A 24557-nucleotide genomic window follows, 5' to 3' on the forward strand; every position below is an offset into this window, starting at 1 on the left:
ATATTAAACTGTTTTAATTTGTGATTTTAACATTAGGGCTCGTTCCATGCTTCACGTAGGTTCTATCGCGTCTCCTTTAATTTCTTAAAAGCAATAAATCGTCTAATAAAAATATATTACGAATTATTTCAAATAAACATTGACACGCATTATGCAATAAATATTTAATCCTAAAACAAAAATGAAACTCTAGTATTTTATGCATCATGCAAGTTTAGGAACCTTAATGATAAACACTGAGTGTATCAACTCGTCAAGTGAGCAAACGAATGTAAATAACCATTTATTATAGGTTGGATGCCGGTGATGACGTAATAGTAAAAATGCTGATATCAGGTATACTGGGGCCGATGCTTCGGTCATAGAAATTATTGATATCACCCCTTCCCCTTTTACAAATTAACAACTTCTGGAATCTGCCCTTTGCGATATTCAGATAAATTGTTATGCCATCAGCATGTTCATTCACTGATTACATATATGAGGATAAAAGGAGACATTCCAAACTTGTTCCCATGTATGATTTAAATACTTTACTGATCATTAAATGGCCATTTTGGTGTAAAGCTTCTCTGTTGCTGTGTTTATGTTTTGACTGAGTTTAAATGCCAATACTTCCTGTGTGTCACGCAGTCAATAAGCTGCAGTCTCTGATTGGTGGTTTTTGTTTTAATCTGAATGTCAACAAACAAGAGCCACTGATAAGAATTGAATGTAACATGGTTCACTGCATGACACATCAGAAGTGTAGCCTTCATATTTGCTACAAGCAGAAATGATGCGAAACAACAGCAAAACTTTGCATAAAAGTGTTTATTAAATGATCAGTGAAACATTTAAATTTTAAGTTATTATACGTTATCTGTAGCCGTGCATGCTGACAAGATAAACTAATCAGTATAGAATTGGGAAAGGGTGGATTAGTCAACTTGTGTTTGCTAATTTGTAGAAGTAGATGAGTGTTTTCAATAGTTTCGCTTTGTTACTGACATAAATAAGTGCATTCACCTGCTATGGCTGTAAGAGAATTCTCAGTTTAAAGGTTAAAAAGGCAAACAAGTAACAATTATTCATAACTGCTGAAGATTAAAGTAACTTGTTTTGATTAATAGTGTAAATATGCATTATATTAAAAGGAAGCAAAGAAAGAAGGAAAAAAAAAACATACGATATTTTGTTATCGGATGTTTCACGACGATAAGTGGCCCTAGATAATAATCTCTTCATTAATCGGTTTAAATTGACCACTTTATTCAATTTATAAATAGATCGATAAAATAAAACTACGAAGAAACTAAACATTCCCACGTGTGATTTTGTTTGTGATTCGACCTACCAAAGGGGAGAGAGAGAGAGATTCGTTATATTAAGGTAAATTAATACGAGGTTGCTGGATTAGATTGCTGTTTCTATTTTGCCCCACCACTCGCACCCAATCAGCTTCAGAAGCTAGTGTTCGTTGTTATATCCTTTACTTTGTCTTTCGCTCTCTAGTTATTGTCTTTTTCTTCATAGGACTCCCACCAAATTTAAACAGTAGTCAATTATACGTGACCCATCTGTAGAAGACCTCTGTGTCCTTCTAGAAGTTAAAAAGAGTTGTTAACTATATGTACTGCATGAACCACAGCTGCTCTCGACAATTTTGTCTCGACAACTCTGTGTGCAATCGAATCAATTCATCACTGAGGTGAGAGTAAACATTCATTTTGCATGAGTAAAATAGTAGCATTGAGAAGCCTTGTTGTATCATGGATTAACTTGCCAGGTGGCAGAATTAATAGCAAGACTGCAAAATTTTGCATCCAGTTATACAGATATAAAGAATTTAGTCAATGGCTTCGACTATTTCGCAGGATTTTCTCAAGACAATAGGAGTGAATCCCTACTAGGGAACGGCGTGTTCAGAGTTGCCAAGTTAAAAATGTGCGTAGTCAGCCCCTGCTCTTTGCGAACGAAGGACTCAACTGGTAAATGAATGCAGATAAAGTAAAACAGCAACGTAACAGTTAAATTTAATGAATGAAATAATGAATATGAGTTATAATTGAATATGATTTCCTTCAACTGATCCATAGTTATCCGTAAGATATTTGAAATGTTTTGAAAAGATTGGCACGGAGCTTACAACGATTGAGCTCCCTCATATTGCTGTCGAACAATACAGTTCTTATAACAATCTCTATAAATTATTGATCGATACAAAACACCACCCCAACACCCAAACCGGCGTCCTCTTGCTCTATTCTCTTCATTTTAAAGAAGGAAAAGGTGTAAAATGACCGAAAGAAAAATCCGGGACATCTGTGACGCCATTTTAAGGGTATTTGGAACCTGTACTCATTTTACATGATTTATATATTGGCAATATTAGACCTTTCCGTCTGAAGGATTGTCATGTCAAGTGAAAGTACATATCATGCTTAATTCCGATAATCCGACAGCAAACGTATCAGAACAGTTACACAGCTACCCTTTATTTCAGGAAGACACTCGGGGACCTGTTGGGAATTTCTCCAAACCAAGCAAGTGCAGACGACGATCAACATGGAGATTACATTACATTGTAACCGTTTGCAACCAGTGATATTTTGGACATGAAATGTCTATTTTCTTCCAGTCAGGGCTGTTCGCAAACATTTTAGGCCCACAAACCAAGGTAAGCAAATGAGGTACCAATGACAGCTTGCGGTTCTGTCTTTCTTTGATATGTTGGCCCAGCGTTACCTGTAGTCTTCTGGAGTATATTTCGAAGATGCACACAAAGATCGAACGGTAAACAAGACGTACATATATGCCTGAAATACTACAACATGCAAACCTGGAAGGCATCTATGCTGGCTGAAAATTAACTTGAGGAATAAGCAAGAAGATGGACAATTATTATTTTATATATAAAAAATGTAAACAGAAAATAGACGACAATTCATAGATTATAAACCATATTTTTTTTATTTGAAAAATTTCCTACCTTTTAAAAATATACTTGGTTACAATAACTTGGTAGAATAAAACTCAAGGATCAAACAGGTTATTGACTTGTTTCATATCAGTTTGCAATATATCAAAGTTCTGGACGATTAATTAATTTTTTATTAGTAAGACTTTTTGGCGTGGACAGTGCCCACGCACAACAAATAAAATAAACAAACAAAAAAGAACAGTTAGCTCTCTCATATATTACTTGCTAACTGATGAAAAACTTTTCTTACTCTTGAATAAATCAACACCCCAAAACACCGTCATTGATGGATCACTTTTCTTACTCCACAAATCACATCCATATTCAAAAAGACAATACTACTGGACAACTTCCTCAACTACTGCATTAAAAAAAAAACACCAGGAAGTTCCTAACCTATACTACTAGGCCGTTTCCCTTACTACCCGATTTTTGGAGATGCCGATACTTCATTGCTGGAACTATCATATCAACAGGGTATTTGAAACAGAACTAACTCATTTTATTGGAATTGATGTAATGCTACAGTTGTCTAACTTCAAAACCAATCGAGATGAAACAGAGGTATATAAAATACCAACGATACAGATAATGTTCAATTAGGAAATTGCTTGATTAAAAGAAATCAAAACACAGTTTTACATCATTGCCGAGTTCGATGAATACACATTAATGTTCATAGGGAGAACCATATAATGCATGGATTTTCATCATAATGTTAAAAGCAAAAATACGCACAAAATTTAAACAGGGAATTGAAGTATGCATTCAAAACAGGATGTAAAAATGATAGCCAACAATAGAGAAATGTCATGTTTATGTAAAGCAACCAAAACAAATGAGTAAGATATGTACTGAGAATAAAGGTGTAACTGTATACGATCTGAGTGATTTAAGCGAATGTCTGAACCATTACATCAAAGGCCAGCTATCATCTATGGAACGCCAGAGCTGTCTTAAGATGAGAATATTTATTATATGCTGTGCTTTTGTACTTATATGATGTGCAAACTTCTTTATATGCTGTGCTTTTGTACTTATATGATGTGCAAACTTCATTATATGCTGTGCATGTATACTTATATGATGTGCAAACTTCATTATATGCTGTTCTTTTGTACTTATATGCTGTGCAAACTTCATTACATGCTGTGCTTTTGTACTTATATGATGTGCAAACTTCATTATATGCTGTGCATTTGTACTTATATAATGTGCAAACTTCATTATATGCTGTGCTTTTGTACTTATATGATGTGCAAACTTCTTTATATGCTGTGCTTTTGTACTTATATGATGTGCAAACTTCATTATATGCTGTGCATTTGTACTTATATAATGTGCAAACTTCATTATATGCTGTGCTTTTGTACTTATATGATGTGCAAACTTCTTTATATGCTGTGCTTTTGTACTTATATGATGTGCAAACTTCATTATATGCTGTGCTTTTGTACTTATATGATGTGCAAACTTCTTTATATGCTGTGCTTTTGTACTTATATGATGTGCAAACTTCATTATATGCTGTGCATTTGTACTTATATGATGTGCAAACTTCATTATATGCTGTGCTTTTGTACTTATATGATGTGCAAACTTCTTTATACGAAACTTTATTATAATGAGATGGCCGATAGCTGCCGCCAGAATACAACATCAAAGTAACATGAATCTGTCATCAACTTGTTATTAGCAAGTGTGAATTTCATTCATGTCAAAATTAATTGCTTTTAGACTCCCAGCTAACTGTCCAGCTAGAATGCCCCTATTTCAGTTCCCTGTGTTTGAAAGCTAGCTTTAAATATGGGATTTAATAATAATAATAATAATAATAATAACATTAATAATAATATTAATAATAAACTGTCTTTAACGAGAATAACACATTTGGTCATGGTTGACCCATCTGCCATGTGGTCCTCAGTTTTTGTAATAAAATAATAAAAATAGAAGTTCATGCACATAACCATGTATCGTCGCACACTCATTCGTACATATTTGACATGAATGACTATGTGTGACTATACTGGGAAACATACAAACATGTATCAATTATGGATATGATTTTAAAGTTTTCTATTTAGAGCTTTTAATATATCATTCCAGCTGGTCTAGAAAGAATTTCTTTAATGATAATTTAAAAGAAGCAATGGATGTTGAATTACGTGTCCTCATTGGTAAGGAATTCCATACAGTAGGTGCTGATACAGAAAATGAGCTTTTGTAATGATTGGTTTTCGACCAAGGAATCTGGAGATCGTTGTCTGTCGTCTGGTTTTCGACCAAGGAATCTGGAGATCGTTGTTTGTCGTCGATCGGAGATTACGCTCAGTATTTGATGATCTTAGTTCAATTATGTTACAGATATAATCTGGAGAAAGACCGTTTAAAGACTTGTATGTCATGATTCCTTTAAAATAAAGAATCCGTTTTTGTATAGGTAGCTAGTACTAATATTAGTACCCTTACTCGTACCTCGTGGACAGGGTACTAATATGAGCACATACGTGTTAATGGAGCAAGCCGGGTGTGATTCACACCCGGCGCTCTTTTAGCCTAATAATAACACTTTAAACATATTCCTTGTATATAATCCAATAAATTGAATAGTCCTCTTATTTAATACCAGAGGCATCGAAAATCATTGTAGAAATAGTTGTAAAATCTCGTTTACCTTTTTTAGCCGATATTTTCGTTTAGATCGTCCGCAATATTATTTCAAATAATGATTACTTCCGTTCTCAGCCTCGTTTGTTTGTGTGTCATATAAGGACATTGACGCCATATTTGGAAATGTAAACAAATCTTTGTAAAAATTTGGCGCCGTTTGGATCAGAAATTCCGCGCATATAAAGTTAATACGGTTTATCGACAACTTTGAAATTCCACCAGGAAGCGATTATTCGCCACTTGATTGATAATAATATAGCGTAGAATATCCAAAATATGGTCTGGCAAGCCTTACGTAGAAAAGGGGTCACGGCGAGAGTCTCGCGTTATCTGTCATGGCGGACAGGATAAGGTTAGAGTAACCATGCCAGTTTATTTTATCGTGTAAGGGCTTAATAAATTCAAAATAAGCCAAACTTCTTTCACAACATGATTATACTTATGTAGTTGATTTCTACACTGTTTGTTTTTCTGACTTTTGTGATGATTGTTTTTTTGCCCCATTACATGATATGGGAACAGTTCGTAGCCTCAACCACGACAAATCAAGTTGAGGCTACGACATCGTAGCTAATAGGTAGCCATTTCAGACGTGAAAACAAAACATTTGAGGGAGTCATAACAGGAAGTTTCAGTATTATTCGGGCTGCCCTTTTCTGGAGTCTAACAATTCTGGACAGATTATAATTTGATGTGTTTCCCCATATGGTACAGCCGTAATCTATCAGTGGTAGTATATAACCCGAAAAATAAATTTCAAGTGATTGTGGAGGTAGAAATTTTGAAAGCAATTTTACCATTGCACATAAGTGATCGATATGCGCATTCCAGTTGAGGTGTTGATCAATGTAGATACCAAGAAGTTTTTGATTTTTGACAATACATACGTCTAAGCCATTCTGAGTTAGAAGTAAATCCGCGTTAGTAGATAGAAGCTGCCTTGTTCCAACTGTCATACATTTCGTTTTAGAGATGTTAATATGCATTTTGTTTTGATGACACCAAACTGATATATTGTTGAGGTCGGTTTGAAGTTTATTTTTAATGGAGTCTAGAGATTTATCAGATAAATGCAATGTCGAATCGTCAGCGAAAAGATCTGTGTTAGCGTGCGCTGGATACAAGGCTAAGTCATTGATAAATAGTAGAAAAAGAAGAGGCCTTAATATTAATATAGATCCTTGAGGAACACCACTTAAGATATGACTTGGTTCGGATATATGTTTACCCGTGCAAACATCTTGCGCACATATATCTCTGAGTGATCTAGTGTTACACCTGAGGTCCAACCTTACCACATGGCGGCAACGCTGTTGTCCGGAAGGAACATGCTTGTTGCTTAGAAACAACTTCATGTACATAGAGTGAGATAAAGGCGTATACTGAGAACATGAGCATCATCACTCTATGTACATGAAGTTGTTTCTAAGCAACAAGCATGTTCCTTCCGGACAACAGCGTTGCCGCCATGTGGTAAGGCTGGACCTCAGTTGTAACACTAGATCACTCAGAGATATATGTGCGCAAGATTATTGCCAGGCAGAAAAATCAACAAGACTGGAGAGTTACACATTGGGCTATTCACACAGAGATTATACAAGCAATGCCAGTAGTCGTAACATCAGTTATATTTATAGCTGATGCAGTTAACTCAGATGCAGAGAGATACTGAAACGCAAACCGACAGTATTTGGAACCAATACCGATAGCTGATCAAAATTATATCAGATGCCTGCAGATACAGCATAAAAAAGGGAGTCAGTATTCGTAACATCGTAAACATTGTTAGCTGATAAAATTAGTTTAGATGCATAGAGATATTGAAAACAAACAGACAGCGAAACCCAGTTTTCACAAGAACTAGAAATTGCAGTAATTATAACTGTTTGGATTAACTCAGTTGTATAAATAGTTGTATTTTTTAACCCAAGGCTGAGAGCTGAGTCTCACATCAAAATAGTTTGCACATATTTGAGCACTAATTCAGTTCTTAAAGCTCACCACATACAAAGCCGATAAAAAGACAGTCTAGGCCATCCAGAAAGGTGCTAGAAAGGTGTTGGTCTTGTGCAAGATGGATGCATAGGAAGTCTGGTAGACAGAGTGATAAACAAAGAAAGGGCCGAATGAAGTCACTATGTGAACGAATGAAGTGGCGCAGGTTAGTAAGAAAAGGATCCGAGAAGGTCCTTGTCCACTGCAGAAAGAGCGTTGTGAAACTAACAACACACAAATTCCTAAATGAGAGAGGACGAAGTAATTTCCAGTAAGAAAAAGATTTAAAAGATTTGCAAAAGCAAAAATATGGCCTTCCACATTTGGTGATAAGTGGTTTATTCATGTGTTCTGCCCACGGGGGTAGAGGTTTTATTTACTAAGCGTGTATTTTGATACACTTTATGGCAAATCTATCTTTTTCACATTTAAGAAAAATAGTAGTATAATATATTTGAAAGTTTACTACATACATGAATTAACAGGTGAAGGCTTCTGTACAATAACAACCTTTTCCAAAACATGTCTAAAAAGCATTAAAGTCTCCTTTAATATCACCACAACGTCACAAAGAACTGAAACGTATGAATAAGCAAAGTGGGAACAGAATCGTCACTAAAGGGTTTGCAGATTACGTAAAGAGAAATGTAAATGAGTACAGAGTTTAGAGAGGGATCAGTCAAGACTTGCGTGAATTTTTTTTTTTTAATGATACTGAAGCTTACTTGATGAAAGTAATAATTTGAAACATCTGTTGTTTTTTTTTTTGTTCTGTAAATATTCAGCTTTATTTGATTATCAGACTTATGAATGGCCCAACGATTATAGAGGGAAGGCCGAATACAGTGGATTGTACAACAGAACAAAATTTATAGTATCATAAACAGAAATGGATGATGTAGTTGAGCGTTTTACATTTTGCATACTAAATGTGCAAAAAAAAAATAAGCAAAAGGACATACTTTTTAATATTACACGTATGCAGATATCAACCGATAAAAAAGCTCAGATATTAATTTACCTTGAATCGGTGAAAAGTAAAAAGACTTTCGTAAACATCAATGCTAATAAGGAGGACACCTGTTTATTTGTGTTTTCTATGCATTAGAATTTGTGCTAAATGCACAGAGTGATCACGTAGATACTCCACCAAACTGGGTTTGGCTATATTCGTCCATCGCTCTATCAAATTAATCGAATATGACATTTCCATAAATGTGTCTGCAAATATTGGATCAAAATATATCATAGCACTTTGAGTGATAGACAAAGAAAAACATATACATGTTGACATGTTGATTCTGTTTGGAAGAATGGAATAATACCAGTACATTCGCCAAAAAGGATTTGTGAAGATTGGTATCATCACTCGTCAGCAAATATAGAAATACATAATTTTTAAAATGATTGAATCTTTCATTTACATTAAAAATTGTCAAATCACAAAAGACTATTACGGCAATTACAAAATTGACAGATGGTATGCATGAAAAGGGACAAGTTGTCAAATTTAGTAATTATCATCAGCAATGGAAAATTCCATGTATCGTTTATTGCGGTTTTTCAAAGTACCAAAACTTCGTGCACCAGCTACATGCCATAAAACTGCAATGACACTACCATCAAACTAGTATGCCCTGTAGGTGAGATATTAGTTTATAAGGGTAATGCATTTTACGGTAACAGCAGCAATGATGGAGAATGAAAACGGCTAAATACATTCCATCAGGTTTCTGTTTGCAAGTCAGTTAAATTCACAAATTTGTTTCATATGCAGGAAAACAAGACTAGTTTACACCAACCTGAAAAATGAAATGCTTTGAGTGTTCACATATGTAGACGGTAAACGTTTTAACTCAGCGAGTACGTGTTATATCGATGAAAGCAAACTATTCAATGACAAAGTTTGAGATCACGATTATCTGATGGGAAATTCCACAGATTATGCGCATAGAGACTAATTTAAATTCCACATGCTTGATCTCATTATTATTCATTCATAACCTGTCTGTTTATAACAGTTGTTTGTTCATCAGGACTCTTGTAAATAAAAGACAAATAAATAACAAGTTTAAAATCATACACAACAATGATTAAAATACATTTCATTAAGTAATGATTTCTCTGTTAGATAGTACGGAAATAACAATTAAAAGAACAATTTAATTGATAGCTTTATGTCCCCATACGTCATTACAACAGCTGGCTAAAAACTAAATGAGACGATGAAACTTTTTACAGATATGAAACCTAAACTTTCCAGGAAAGATATCTACCCGTCCTAACACGTGGATAGATTTGACAGATGTAATGAAACAGATATAACACCTAACGAAAAGTTTTACTCAAGTCTGAGTGATTCCAACATAATAAATAACGATTGCCGGTATATACACGATGTGATGTCAAACTTCGGACATGAACACACTAGTTAACTTTCACGTCAACTGCTTGAAGAGGGACACACTAATCATAATTGATATTTTCGAGGAATTTCGAAATATATGTATAGTACACTGCAACCTTGACCCAATGCTTTACTACAGTGCACCCAGTTTAGTTCAGGATGCGAGTGTAAAGATATGACGTATAACACGAACTTTTCATAGAGTATGACATGTTGTTGTATAGTGAATGTATTCCGAGAATGTAATTAAAAGTTGTACTAGTACGAGTAAACATCGATACGCAACACATACTATGAGATGATGAAAGCAAAACAAGGACAACGTCTGATGGTAAGAAAAAACATGATAGTAACCTCAAAATGTTATGGTCAAGGTCATATGTCATGTATATAAACTTTAACAATTTACATTGTTGGACAATTCATGCATGCTAAGTACTTCGAATGGAAAGATAATGATCAAGTAAGATTGGTAGAGAAAAACTTGTTAGTGACACAGAGTGGATTTATAAAGTAGATTTGGAGATACCAACACATCTACACAGCCATTTCAAGGACCACCAACTTTCTCCCGAAATGATTTATCAGAGTTGCAAAGAAAATTTATAAATGATTGCAAGGGCACAAGATCAAACGTACCAAACTTGTGTGTACATTGAAAAACAGAGAAAGATGTAATACATTACAGAAACTTTATTTTTTTTTACACGCAGTTAGGTTTGACCGCTCCGGTGGTCTGTTGGTTAGAACGTCCTCCTCGGATGCAGGAGGTCGTGGGTTCGATTCCCGGCCGAGTCATACCAAAGACTTACAAAAATGGTACTAACAGCTGCCTCGCTTGGCGCTCAGCATTAAGAGCTAGTGTTAGGACTGGTCGGCCTGGTGTCGGGATAATGTGACTGGGTGGGACATCATACTACATGTCTGCAGCATGATGCCCCGGTGCTAGACATCACTATAAACTGCCACACTTAAGACATCGTAGCGATATGACTGAAAATTTGTTAAAGCTATGTCAAAAATCCAAATCACACACACATACACACACACTGCTTTTCTCCGTTTCCTCCAGCAGATTTTCTCTGTGATATTTATGACATTTAACAACCATTGACACATCAAATTGTTCTAAGTATTTCAGCATTGACTTTTCAATTGCTACTGGATACCTGTGAAAACCAGATCTATAAATTAAATTTTAAAAAAAAAGTTTAAATGTGTTAATTAATGTATCGAAGTTGTTCAATTTTCATTGCATGTAATCTTGTTGAGAATCCCGTAGTCTAACATTTAGTCTTTTATGTTATATTTGTTTTCGTGGTTGATTGTGATATACTTTGAAACAACTTCATGTGTTTTAATGTTGTTGTCTTTTTCATTTTTTCTGTAATGCTGTTTTTACATAGCTGGCACATTGCCAACAATACAATCGCCTTATCACGTTTTCATTTTACCATTATGTTATTTAACTGCAGTGTTTATTTACATATTTCTTTTTTTTTCCTTCTGATCTAGTGGTCATTAAAATTAGCAATGCCGTCTGCAAGTGGCACTTTTATTTTCAGCAATTTGCAAGATTTTCTCCAATCTTTGAAACGTATGAATAATTTCAGATCGATCTCAAATTTTGCAAAACCTATTTTTTTCTCTCCAAAAACAGATACTTTACACACTTAGTCATCTCGTGCTGTTTTGAATCAAACTTTATTTCCACATAAACACGCCTTATCTTTGCATACTGAGATTATTGCTTTTATGTTGAATTCAGTGTGTCGTCTGCTTGACCAACGAATTTCAAATTATTTTGAATTTTGATTTTGAAGGACCACAACTATCGCATTTTCTCAATTCCATTTTTGAATTAGTCGTGTTGCGAATATCATGTTAAATTTATAATTTCAGTAGTATGGTATTGGAAATTTATGGAGCACATCTCTGAAAATCAAGCAGTAAGGAAAATGGAAAGTAGAAAGCAGTGGTGTGGTGCTAAACAAGTAACGTAATAAAGAAATGAGGGAGCGCTTGATATTCAGATGCAGGGAGGGGAGGGAACGCGCAAAAGAGCAATGGAACACCTTTCCCACGCGTTGCCACAGCTATACACCCCACGTTTAAGATTATTGTGGTGTTATTGTTTTGATGTAGCAATTGAGGCAGTGGTTCTGTAGTAATGGACGGGGTCTAGGAATATGGGGTGTTTTATGCAGTGACAAGTGGTTTAGCAAATGGTGTTTGTGTTTTTAAAGTACTAGTAAGGACACGTGTCCATCGGTGATAGTGTTTCTGTGTTGTCTAATAACAGTAGAAAAATGGTCCAGCAATGACACGGCCATGTATGAGAGCGGAAATCTGAAATTGATGAGTCTAGCATTTTTGTTTTATCTGTTATGCGAAAGTCTTACTACTTCAAACTTTAATTAATGGCTCCGATCTCTCGTAAATTACCTACGTTTATGAATGCGATTATGACGGCAAAAGGCGTATCCGTACCAGATATATCAAGTATATAAATGAAATTATAACGGCAAAAGGTATATCCGTACCAGATATATCCAATATCACGTGAAGGTCTTATGCAAATCCACTTGTTACACTGCAAACTCTTCCTCACAAACTATACGAATTTCAGGGGCAATGAATTCACTTTGAAAGAATTCCCTCGATAATTCGAGAAAGTGCATCCGATATTCCATCGGATAGCATTTGTGTTATATTTTACGCGCTGCTCATTTACACTAATTTTATCAGGTAAACAATTACAAACTTTAAAGCTTGTTCAGTTGTCCCTTAATCGATGAAATATTACATAAAAAATAAATCATTTCTTTATATTTTAAAGGCATAAATTAGCCTGTTAGTGACCAGACCCCACCCGTAAGGAAAACGTCAGCGGACAGAATAGTGCACGGCATTAAATTTATATTGACCAGCAGGAAAAACAGCCTTGAATGTTGGACTTTATAGTTTCATATGTTACTGCCGATTGCTCTCTCTCTCTCTCTCTCTCTCTCTCTCTCTCATATTCTAAATACATGTATATCCAAACAGACCGACTGAAGTAATCACATTTCGTCAGGCTTATAATATTGTTTGCTATACATACAGTCGAAGCATGCGGTTTCTAATAATGGCTATGTTTCAACACGAACCTGTATTATATAACTGCTTCAGTAGAGTTTTAAATCAAAATAGGTCAATAAATAAAACACTATTGCAATAAATAAAAAAAATGAAACATGACTGTTTGAGAATCAAAGCACACTGTGTATCATGAAACAAGAAAGTCTTAAATAAAACACCCCACGCTCAAGGCCCTCTTTAATATTTCAGCTAAATCTGAGACATGAATTACATTAGAAATGACCGAATGACAGATCTGAACATGCCAGTGTACAACGTTATAAGACTCTGCATGGAGTAAAAGTACATTCACCTTATATGATCTTTCTACACATATAGTCTTACGATGAGTAAGCAGAGGAATTGATAGAAGAGCCGGTGTCAATCGTTTCACTTATGAACTTTCATAAATAGTTCTTTCACAAAGGCACACGCAGAATATCAAGGAAGGTAACGCTAATGAATATGTCTTTCAAATGGTCTGATATAAATTAAACCAGAATGAAATTACATTGCGATTAGAATAATAAGTTTTATTTAAGATTTTTGTTATGGTAATGTCGAGATGGAAGCCATTGTAAGTATCAAACCCTGTTTCCATGTGTGACATTTTGACATTCGATTCCACCACCATACTATCAAATATCGGAAACCGTTCCATCAACGCATCTTCAGGTTCAGCTGAGTTACAGGCAGTACTCTATGTTACATGTGTAAATGCAACGTTTGACCATCTGTCCATCTACTCCTTGGATCTGAAATCGCTGCTTTCATCTACTTATCCTCGTCCCAAATATTTGTATCATCTTTTTTTTCAGTCCGTGCAAACATAATTCACGCTCCAAGAAGAACCGACACACAGACGCAGGAATATTACCATATATTCATACTAAAGCATTAAAAATGAAACCACGTACGTATAGAACATATCAAAAAAAGATGAATCATCATACACAAATCGCATTATTGTCCAAAGCGCTATGCTTGGCCATGTTATCAAGGTAGATGACATACATACACCATGCGTTGCCAGTCTAATATAGTAAACTCTAGTTCTGGCCAAATACTACGGAACTGTGTGTATCGACACCAAATTTAAATAACTGTATCGTTACAAATTGAATTCCCATCAATATTTTACGGTATTTTAGAAAGAAATACAATGTGTACTTACGAATTATATTGGCCCGTACAGAATCTAGGTTGCTCAAGCATTTTCTCGTTATTTATAATTGTACATAGCTAGACAGTCTTCTATTTACGGTAAGTGAATACATTAGAATAAAATGGCGATGGCGAGGAAAGGACCATGGCTTATTTTCTCAATAATAAATAATGCAAGCGAAGATAATTACATTTATATTGGAATATGAATATTTTAAACTTTCCATCCGTGCACCTGGTCTACTATTTAAATTTTAATCCATTTAATTAGCTGTGCCGTCAATGTACATGTATGTAAAGGGTACAAATTGCTCTCCTGTTGAATTAAATAGTAGAGTATTGAGAGGGGTTAAAGAACCATGGAAGCTAAATCCACAATTCTAACATTCCTTGTCTTTTTCTCACAGAAATATGGTACATGTATTCATTGTGGATTTGACTTCAGTGGACTAATGCCTCCATGTGTGGCACCTCAAAGGCCCAGCTATACCAAATAAAGCCTAGCGTGCACGAAAGTCGTCATAAACACAGGTATATATCCCTGTCATTATTATGTCTCCTTATCGCACACTCGAAAGTGAAGGTTTTTTTGGCACCGTGATAATACCCGTACAGTGAAACACCTGGGGGTGCAGAGATATAATCGATGTAAATATAATGCTTGTTTTGAATATCTTGTTGATATGTACTTTCTGCAAAATTTGGGATTTTTAGTATGTTTATAAGTTAGCAAATAAATGCGTTTACAAAAAGAAGAGAAAACAAGCACGTTTTAAACAAAAGAATGGAGTAATAAAACAAAGCAATTCACTTTTACATTATTTTACTTAGTCATTTAGAAAAGCAAGAGAATCTGTCTAACCAATAAAACATGGTCTCGATTGTAACAAACTCGTTGAAAACGAAGCCTGCTTACATTTTTCAAATACACGGCTGAATCTGTAACAAAACTGTATAAAACATTGGATAGAACGAATTCTGTTTAATAACAAATATGCTAATTGCGTATGATTCCAAGTTCCCTATCGCGAACGTTTTTTTCTATTTATAACAAATTAATTGTATTTTTGATTGTACATTACTAATTCGCCAGCAAAAACTATATCTTGTTTTCAGTCAATTTACGAAATGAGTATAATGATTATTAATTCCAGCATTGCTAATTTGTTGGTGCAGGTGTTGAGCAATGGTCTGGTACCGAAAGTAATTGCTATCATAATTTTTAGTCAGATTTTCAATTAAGAATGTCATCTTCCACCGGTTCAAGTTGGGTTCCACTAGGAAAAAAATACGAATTCCATGGCATGCCAGTGTTGAATCAGCTCTCTTTCCAAAGATCGTAATTGTATGACGTTTGAAGGCAAACTATGTTCTTTGTTTATTCGTGTATGATATCACATTGTGTCAGTCTGTGATGCCACTCGGTTACATGACTTCCGGTCATATTTCCGGTTATTAGCTAATATGAATTTCCTTTAGAACGTATTCAGATTCATGTACCCTGGGATGACGTGATGCCCAACGTGCTTTATATCCTCTTGTCTGTTTTTTTTTCTAATATAAATATCAGTCAAAGGAACATAAAATAATCTTGGAGTCTAAAGTGTAAATACAGTCTCAACTTTGACAACAAACAAAATTCCGAATAGGGCAGGTTACGAATTAGGCCGATACCTAAAATAGCCCCATCTGGGCAATGTCTTAAACCCAAAGGCCAAACTTTGTAATATGGTTGATAAGTTATAAGACGGTGAACAGAAGACGAGCTGAGCGAAATTACCTTATATCCAAATAGTAAGTGATATTCTGTACACACTGATACGAGCAAAGCATCATTATTCAGGGTCAGCATCACAATGTACACTCTAGTTTTGTTTTGTCCGTAAGCAATATGGCAGTGCATATCAGGTCTTGTGGGTAAATTCGATCAATAAGAATAGGTAGAATTCGTAACCTGCCCCGTTTTTTTCGTTCTTCTTCAATATAAGTTTGGCGACCTCCGTCCGATCAAACAAATGCCTATAATTTAGATATACATGAGAATGATTTTCACAATACTTGGGACATCATATGACGGGAAGTCACACATTTCATATAACAGTGTGAATATTTCTAATCACTATTGAAGAAAAAGAAAGCTATGAGTCAATTACTTGCAATGCCGCACTGCGTTGAACGTAGGCTGCCGTAGCAATGAACGGTTGCGCCACTGCTTATTTACGCCATTGTTTTGTAGCATGGAATGCCGAGTTAGTACATCCCGACTATCAGCAGTGGCGTACTAAGGGTAAATGGTGCCAGGGGCGACAGTGATTGCCATGACAACGATTTCCCTACAATTTAATTGTTATCAGCTGTTTTGGAACCACAAGACCTCTGGTGCCCGGTGCAACTACCCCGTACCCTCCCCCCCTCCCCCGTTAGTATGCTACTGACTATTGGCTATCAAATTAGAGTAGATCTCAAGATATATGTTGATTAGAAATTGGACCTAGGGATAACTTATATCAATGATGTCTCTGTCTCTATCCCACTTTTCACAGGTGAACTTTGGACGGCACTAAATGAGTTTACATGCATACCAGCAAAATAGAATCAACATTGGATATCAATATTTTAATACATAATGCAGATCATTGCAGTTTAAAATAAAACAAAGACAAATAATGATCAATATAGATCAAATTGTTTCATTCCTGTCGAGATAACAGTAAACCTCTGTACACAAAGGTTTTGCTGCGAAAACGCGTTTAAGCTCATCTCAATCCCGATATAGCTATAGGGATTTAGTTATCTCTGAGTGGGTCATTTTCAAAAACTTAAATGATAGATGAATCTGAGAAGAGGAAAAAAATTGAACTAATACGTCAGTGCCACCAGGTACAATGTGTTATCGAAGTTTAATTTTATTTATTTATTTATTTGGATCAAACTCATGCTATTTTATGCTGGTTACATAGAACTGTCTTTTAATAATTCATAACATGTACCCTTGATGCATGGGTCTGCATTGGACAGGATATGGATATTCATAACATGTACCCTTGTTGTATGGGTCTGCATTGGACAGGACATTCATAACATGTACCCTTGTTGTATGGGTCTGCATTGGACAGGACATTCATAACATGTACCCTTGATGTATGGGTCTGCATTGGACAGGATATTCATAACATGTACCCTTGATGTATGGGTCTGCATTGGACAGGACATTCATAACATGTACCCTTGATGTATGGGTCTGCATTGGACAGGACATTCATAACATGTACCCTTGATGTATGGGTCTGCATTGGACAGGATATTCATAACATGTACCCTTGGTGTATGGGTCTGCATTGGACAGGACATTCATAACATGTACCCTTGATGTATGGGTCTGCATTGGACAGGACATTCATAACATGTACCCTTGTTGTATGGGTCTGCATTGGACAGGATATGGACATTCATAACATGTACCCTTGATGTATGGGTCTGCATTGGACAGGATATTCATAACATGTACCCTTGATGTATGGGTCTGCATTGGACAGGATATGGATATTCATAACATGTACCCTTGATGTATGAGTCTGCATCGGACAGGATATTCATAACATGTACCCTTGATGTATGGGTCTGCATTGGACAGGATATTCATAACATGTACCCTTGATGTATGGGTCTTTATGTAGAGATCAGCTGTAATTGCATGTCCATTTTGTTTTTCTATTTAAACTTCTGTCTCGGTTCTGAACTCCAGGAAAGGCGCTGACGAAATATTTTGGTTACCCATTCAAAGACATTCCTTTCCATTAGGTTTTTTTGGTACCCACTCCCACAAATAATCACCTAGAGTCACCGTGTAGCCATATTCATATCAGAAAAATTGTTGCGTAGAAAACGAGACAACGGTATAAGTTTTGGAAGTGAGAACTTTGTGCTATTTTGAACGTTTTATTGGCTCTCATGAAAGACCATTCTCAAAAAAGGGTCGAAGCCACGATCTATGTGAAATATCAGCGGAAATATTTGAGATTGTTTAAAGTCACAGCGTAATGTCAGTGTGTTGCTTATCATATGCTTTGTGTGGGTGTTTTAAGAGAATAGTTCACTGAAATGTTACTTTTAACGTACATGTGTCATTTTGGATGATTACCAACACAAAACAAAGCACACAAAAAAAAAAAACAAGAAAAAGGTGCACAGCCTAACGTGTAATGTATAGCAGTTGTGTGGGGCCAGAAACTGCATTAGTAGTAAAGAAGCTTTGTATATTTCTCCGCAACAGACGGAAAAGCTAGCAACAATACGAGTAACCGAAGATTATATGGAAGTGTCCCCCCTCACATGATTGCCAACAATGAGATCTTGTATCTGTCAAATAGATTTACTGATTTTTATAGCTACGTTTCTTACTATTTTCAACAATACACACACACACAAGTAGTGAATAGGGCCACCCTACGGACAATGGGAATTAGCATTAAAAACACCCCTGGGCCACTCTACGGACAATGGAAATTTAACATGGCGAAAAATCGTGGGCCACTCTACGGACAAGGGGAATTTAACATGGCAATAAATCGTGGGCCACTCTACGGACAAGGGGAATTTAACATGGGATTTTTTTAAAAAAAAATTTTTTAAAAAAGGGGTAGGCAATTCAAAAGACTATCTCTTTTCGAGAAATATGGCTGGCCCTGAAAAGGGCCTTTGGGTTTTCTTCTTCTAATTTCTTCTTTTCCTCCACCAACTTCTTATTTTATCTCCAACACTCTTTCTCTTCTTTTTTTTCTCCTTCTCTTCTTTCTTCTCTTCCTCCTCTTCTTCTTTCTTCCTCTTCTCATTTTCCTCTTCTTTTTCAATTTTTTCGTTCCATGTTCTTATTCTTATCTTTTCCTCTTCATCCTCCTTCTCCTCCTTGATCTCTTTCATGACACCACTAATCTTGTCCTTTGCTTTCCTTAAATTGTTAATTTCCATCTTTACACGATGGGGACTATAGGAATAATGGTCTTCAACGAGTCTTATTAGCATCTGTTCCATTATTCCTAAGTTGTCTAAAACGTCTTGCAAGGTTTGTAATTTGTCCATTTGGTTTGACGCCATCTTCTTTTTATTCTTTTTATTCTTTGCAGAATGGTTTGAACGACGAATACTGTGGGTTCTTATACGAAAAGCGCGTACGTGAAGGAAAACATCCCCCTAAAACATAAAATGGATCTTACCTAGATGATGACCAAACATCGCGCGGACGTGAAGGAAAACATCCCCCTACTTTCTCATTTCATATAATATAACCCTAACTATACTCTCCACATTTGCTAAGAAACCCATAATCTACTATTCACACTAACATACCTGAGCTCTTACAAACGCACAAACACATACACTTCCACTATTAATAAAGAGTTAGTGTTTATATTCACACTACTCTACCTACATACATTGGCAAATTAATCGTTATTTCTTTTCTAGAGTATTGGGTAGCCCTGAAAAGGGCTGTTTTGTTTGGAACTTCATGGGCACCTGGTTAATGGTGGCACCTTCCAGGCTTGGCGCCACATACGCATCTTATCCCCCAGTTACTTTTTACCTTTTGGGGGGAGAGAGCAGAGGCAGGATATGTCGCTTCAGAATCCCAATTTTCGCTCTCTGGGATTTTGAAATTTCTTCTCTCCTCTTCTTTGTATCTTCTTTCTTCTTCTTTATATCTTCTCTCCTCCTCTTCTTTGTTTCTTCTTTCCTCCTCTCTTATCCTTCCCTCCTCGACAATGGCTTCCGCGGCCAGTTCATTTAATATGCGCCTGGCATATTCCAGATGCACATGAAGCTCCAACAGTTTCTCAAGTCTCGTGTTCATTTTTTGGTGTTGATCAATCAACAAGGGTAGCTGGACTGCCAAACGAGTTTCAATTTATACTGAAAGCGCGGACGTGAAGGAAAACATCCCCTAATAACATGAAATGGATCTTACCTAGATCATGACCAAAAAACAACAACAACGCGCGGACCTAAAAGAAACACTCACTTTTTATGCTACCCATCACTATTGTAAAATTTTTTTATAAATCACTTCAATAGACTATCCACTTACGCAAAGCAATCCAATCTAACCCCAAATATACACCTCAAACAGCCCAAAAAAAACAAACATCATTTTAATCTACTATCCACACCAACCTACTTTATCACTTACAAACACTAACACACCAACACATACCCTCACATTTTTTATAAAAGAGTTAGTGTTTATTTTCACACTACTCTACCTACTCACATTGGCAAATTAATAGTTATTTCTTTTCTAGAGTATTGGGTAGCCCTGAAAAGGGCTGTTTTTTTGTTTTGCTATGGCATTCTTTTTTAGTTTCTAAGAATGCGATGTCCTCTGAGGATAGACTTTCTGGCGATAGGTCTGCTTCTTCGGAAAGAGAAGAAAAACTCTTTGGTGTCGATACGGCAATCGACAAAGCCTCTGTCAGGTTCAGGTTGCTGCTGCTGCTGTTCTTGTTGTTGCTGTTGCTGCTGTTTTTGAAGTCTGTACTTCTCTGTCCATTCTTCTTTTTCCCTGTTCACTTCTTCTCTGAAGAGCTCTTCTATTAGGTCTTCAGTGATTTTTAACATTCTCACATTCTCTATTTCTTCTGGCTTCGGTATCAGACTGTGTCTGACCCTATGCAAATTCACGTAGGCTTCGTTGAGCTTAGCTAGTTTGGAGCACATCTTCGTAGGAGGATGAGTCGACAATGGATGGTTTGACTGGGAACAAACCGGTTCTTAAAGTTAAAGCGCGGACGTGAAGGAAAACATCCCCCACACGGTTTTCGAGCCGCAACGTTCATGAGAGGGATAGTAAGAAATGAAAGAGCATCAATCCAACATTCTTATAGCTAAACAAAAGACAAAGGCATTTTTTTTCAAAACACAACATTTTTTATTTAAAAATCACTTAACACTAAACAACAACATTTTTAACAATAATCCAACACTATAACATCAAACAATTTTCTTCAAATCACAAACATTTTTTCTTCAAATACTAACTACTTTGAACAAGGCTGACAACGTTGTGAATGAAATTGTGATTTCCACTGTTGGAAATCATTAGGCCATTGATGGACACTACGTTTCCTAGCTTGAGACAAAAGATAAGCATAATGGTCACAAAACCATCGGTCTACTTTCACATCGTTTCTAGCAGAAGAACGAGGATCAAAATGAGTCACTAAATGTTCTAAGGAATAGCCCAGGCTGCGATGATGCAGAAAATACACACAATATTGTCCACACACCAAGGAATCTGTGCCTTGTAATTTCACGTTATTGAATCGGGTGGTTTGAGCATTTCTTCTCATAAAGTCAATGATATCGTCTTCCAAAGGGGGCAATCCGTACGAATCGAAATATTCCACACATCCTTCTTGAGGAAAGTAGATGGCTACCCAGTGGGTTCCTGGGAGATGACTGTCGTCCGTGTTGATCACGTAAGCTTGATGGTCTTTAGGTTTGCGATGAGGGAGTTCATCTTTAGCACAGACGACAGGATTCCAAGAAGCCGTATACGAACTGTGGTTCAAAAGGTAATAAAGTTCCCAGGTATCCATTGATTTGTGTGTGCTTTTTTCTTCTTCACAGGTAATAATAAGTTGTCAATTCGATCCTGACTTTTTGCTTGAAAATGTCTGACGAATAAACGGTTATTCGTTCTGTTTCCTCACTCTGATTCAGGAGAGCTTCGATACGATGGATCTCTTGAGTGGTTAATGGTGGACAAGAATGTTCACGCAAGTCTTTATACCACTGGTGCAACACGTCTTTGTTCGAGATGAGACTCCAAGCTTCGTCCAGATACTCGTCCAATTTTTCTTCTTGACTTAACATCAGGCATTTATCGTGTTGAATTTGACTGGGATGATCGTTTTGACATCCATAGCAATTTTTCTTGATCAATTCCGTCATTTTGTCGACCAAGTGTTTGGCAAAACAGGAGACTAAATGGGCTTCTTGTTCTGGCCATCTCGACTTCATCATGACAATTTCTTCGTCTTGGGATTCTCCTTCCACGGTCTCCTCACATTCCATGTCCAAAGTTTCTTCACTTTGTAAAGAGGGATAACAGTCTTCCATGGCTTCTAGTAATCTAGAATGACTTCTCTCAAACTGTTGATTTCTATGGTATTATCGAATTCTGCATACAGGATGACGTTCACCGTCTCTGGTAGACCAACCGCAAACTGAAGTTCCACACGAATCTGGCCAGATTTTATAGGGTGGAAATGTCCCTCGTCGCTGCCCTGGTCAGGAGTGAAATCGAAAGCCCACAAAGCATAGCCTCCTGCATATTCGTCGTACGTAATGCCGTGACTGGTGTTAGTTCCTAACTGTCCGGTGGCTTCGTACAGGGACAAGTACGATCTCAAGTAATTCGACTTAGTCTTATCGGCGGCATGAAAGACAGGTTCGAAAGGTCGGGTACACAAGGTCTTGCCGTCGCGACTGACTTCGATCTTGGACACTCTGTAATGTTGAAACTGAAAAGGATTTTCGTCGTAGACACCATTGAAAGCTGAATTCTTGACGATACCAACAATCAAACGTTTGGGTAACTGTCCTTGGAACAGATGATCTTCGATCTTGGATCGGAGTCCAGAGGCAATGGTGAACGTTTTCACTTCTACGCGTCGTATGGGATACTTGGCGGTTGTTCTGCTCAATGTCTGACTGATGTCGTTACCTACTTTAGGTAACACTTCCACACGACGCACATAAAGTTTGGCTTCTTCGATGGTGGTTTTGTAAGTGGCATCAGCAGCACCAGTCATCAAATGGAAAGCAGCACTACTGCGATTCAGTCTCAGGCGGACATCCACCCCGTTCAGCAAATACTTTTCTTGCAACCACATGTCCAAATGCAAGCGATCCATCAGTTCTAAACTACGACTTAGATGAATTTTCTTTCTTCGTTCTACAAATCCCGTTGTATTTGGTTCATCCCCAGCAACAATTGTAGTTTTGTTGAACCTATCCGCTTGGTCAGGTTTCCATACCACGCAAGCATCCAGATGAGTGTTCTTGGCTTCTTTTCCGTACGTCAAGAGATTTTCCAGGTACGCTCGATAAGGGTAAGTATCCATGCTGCTGCTGACCAGTTTGTTATTCAAGTACAAGTCCACTTCGCTAAACAAGGAATGCATGAAATTGTTGACGGGAGCTACTACATCATCATTGTCTATGGCACCGTTGTTCGCTTCGGTTACTTTGACTTTCAAGTACAGGTAACTGCTATTCAGATCGATGTAATCTTCGGGCTGTCCTTTGATTTCAAATTCGATGGGAGCAGAATCGGTCAATGTGGAGATGGGATTAAATTCCACCCACTGGGATTCTTGCATGGTCATCATCGTGGGGGGCATGGCAAACAGATCCAGTTCCGTCTTGGAACAAGCACAAGACTCTCGGTGCATCATTTTTTTCTCTTTCTCAATAATCGAAAACGTCTAAGTCTCGAACGGTTCTTCTTTTCTTGGCCTTTCTCGCTTGAAGTCTGGTGAAAGGGTGTTTTCTTCTTCGTCGTCTCTTTCTGCCTTGTCCTTGCTGAATGCCAGACTCGGTAGCGTGCAGGGCATTTATAGGTGTGTCTCGTCGGCCCAAAATGTCTTTTCCCGTTTGCAGCAAGACATTTTTGCCAGCCCTCATGAAGGCTTCTTTAGGGTTTTGTTTGTCGATGATGACATTTTGGAGAAATTCTTTGCCTTGCGTCAGTGCCGCATCTTTCAAGGCGTGCAATCCGCGTGTCACCATCGGTTTCAACACCGGGGCCACCGAACGAAAGGCCGATTTTAACATATCTCCTAAACCGTGTCCTCGCTGTCGTGCAACCCCTCGGTACACTGGATACATGACTTGCTTACGAGTCGTGAGAGAACCGTTTTCGAAAACGGAGTTTCACCGTGACTTTTCCTTTGGTGAATGGAATATTTTGTCCCAGATCTCCTTTTATAGTAATGTTGACCGTGTCCAAATACGACTTGCTGACCGGCAAATAGTGAGGATGGACAAATTCGCGGTGAACGTGGTAAGTATTTCCACCTTCCTCGTCAGCGTTCGTGGCAGAATCCACTTTGAAAGGAATGACACGCAGTAACGGCACGGAGGTGTGTCCCACCACGTTGTATTCCACCACATCGGAATACACAAACATCAAATTCAGTCCTTGGTTCAGTTCTACCGGGGTACGAAAATACTGGC

General features: G+C 37.0%; 1 protein-coding gene across 3 annotated transcripts in view; it reads right to left on the reverse strand.

Annotated features, from left to right (window-relative positions):
* The window catches only part of LOC149783017 (uncharacterized), a 194302-nt gene that overhangs the window by 135723 nt on the left and 34022 nt on the right, over positions 1–24557 (reverse strand). The window lies entirely within an intron of this gene.

This window comes from Sinohyriopsis cumingii, chromosome 15 (assembly GCF_028554795.1).
Source record: "Sinohyriopsis cumingii isolate HCF-2022 chromosome 15, ASM2855479v2, whole genome shotgun sequence".
NCBI classification, from domain to species: domain Eukaryota; kingdom Metazoa; phylum Mollusca; class Bivalvia; order Unionida; family Unionidae; genus Sinohyriopsis; species Sinohyriopsis cumingii.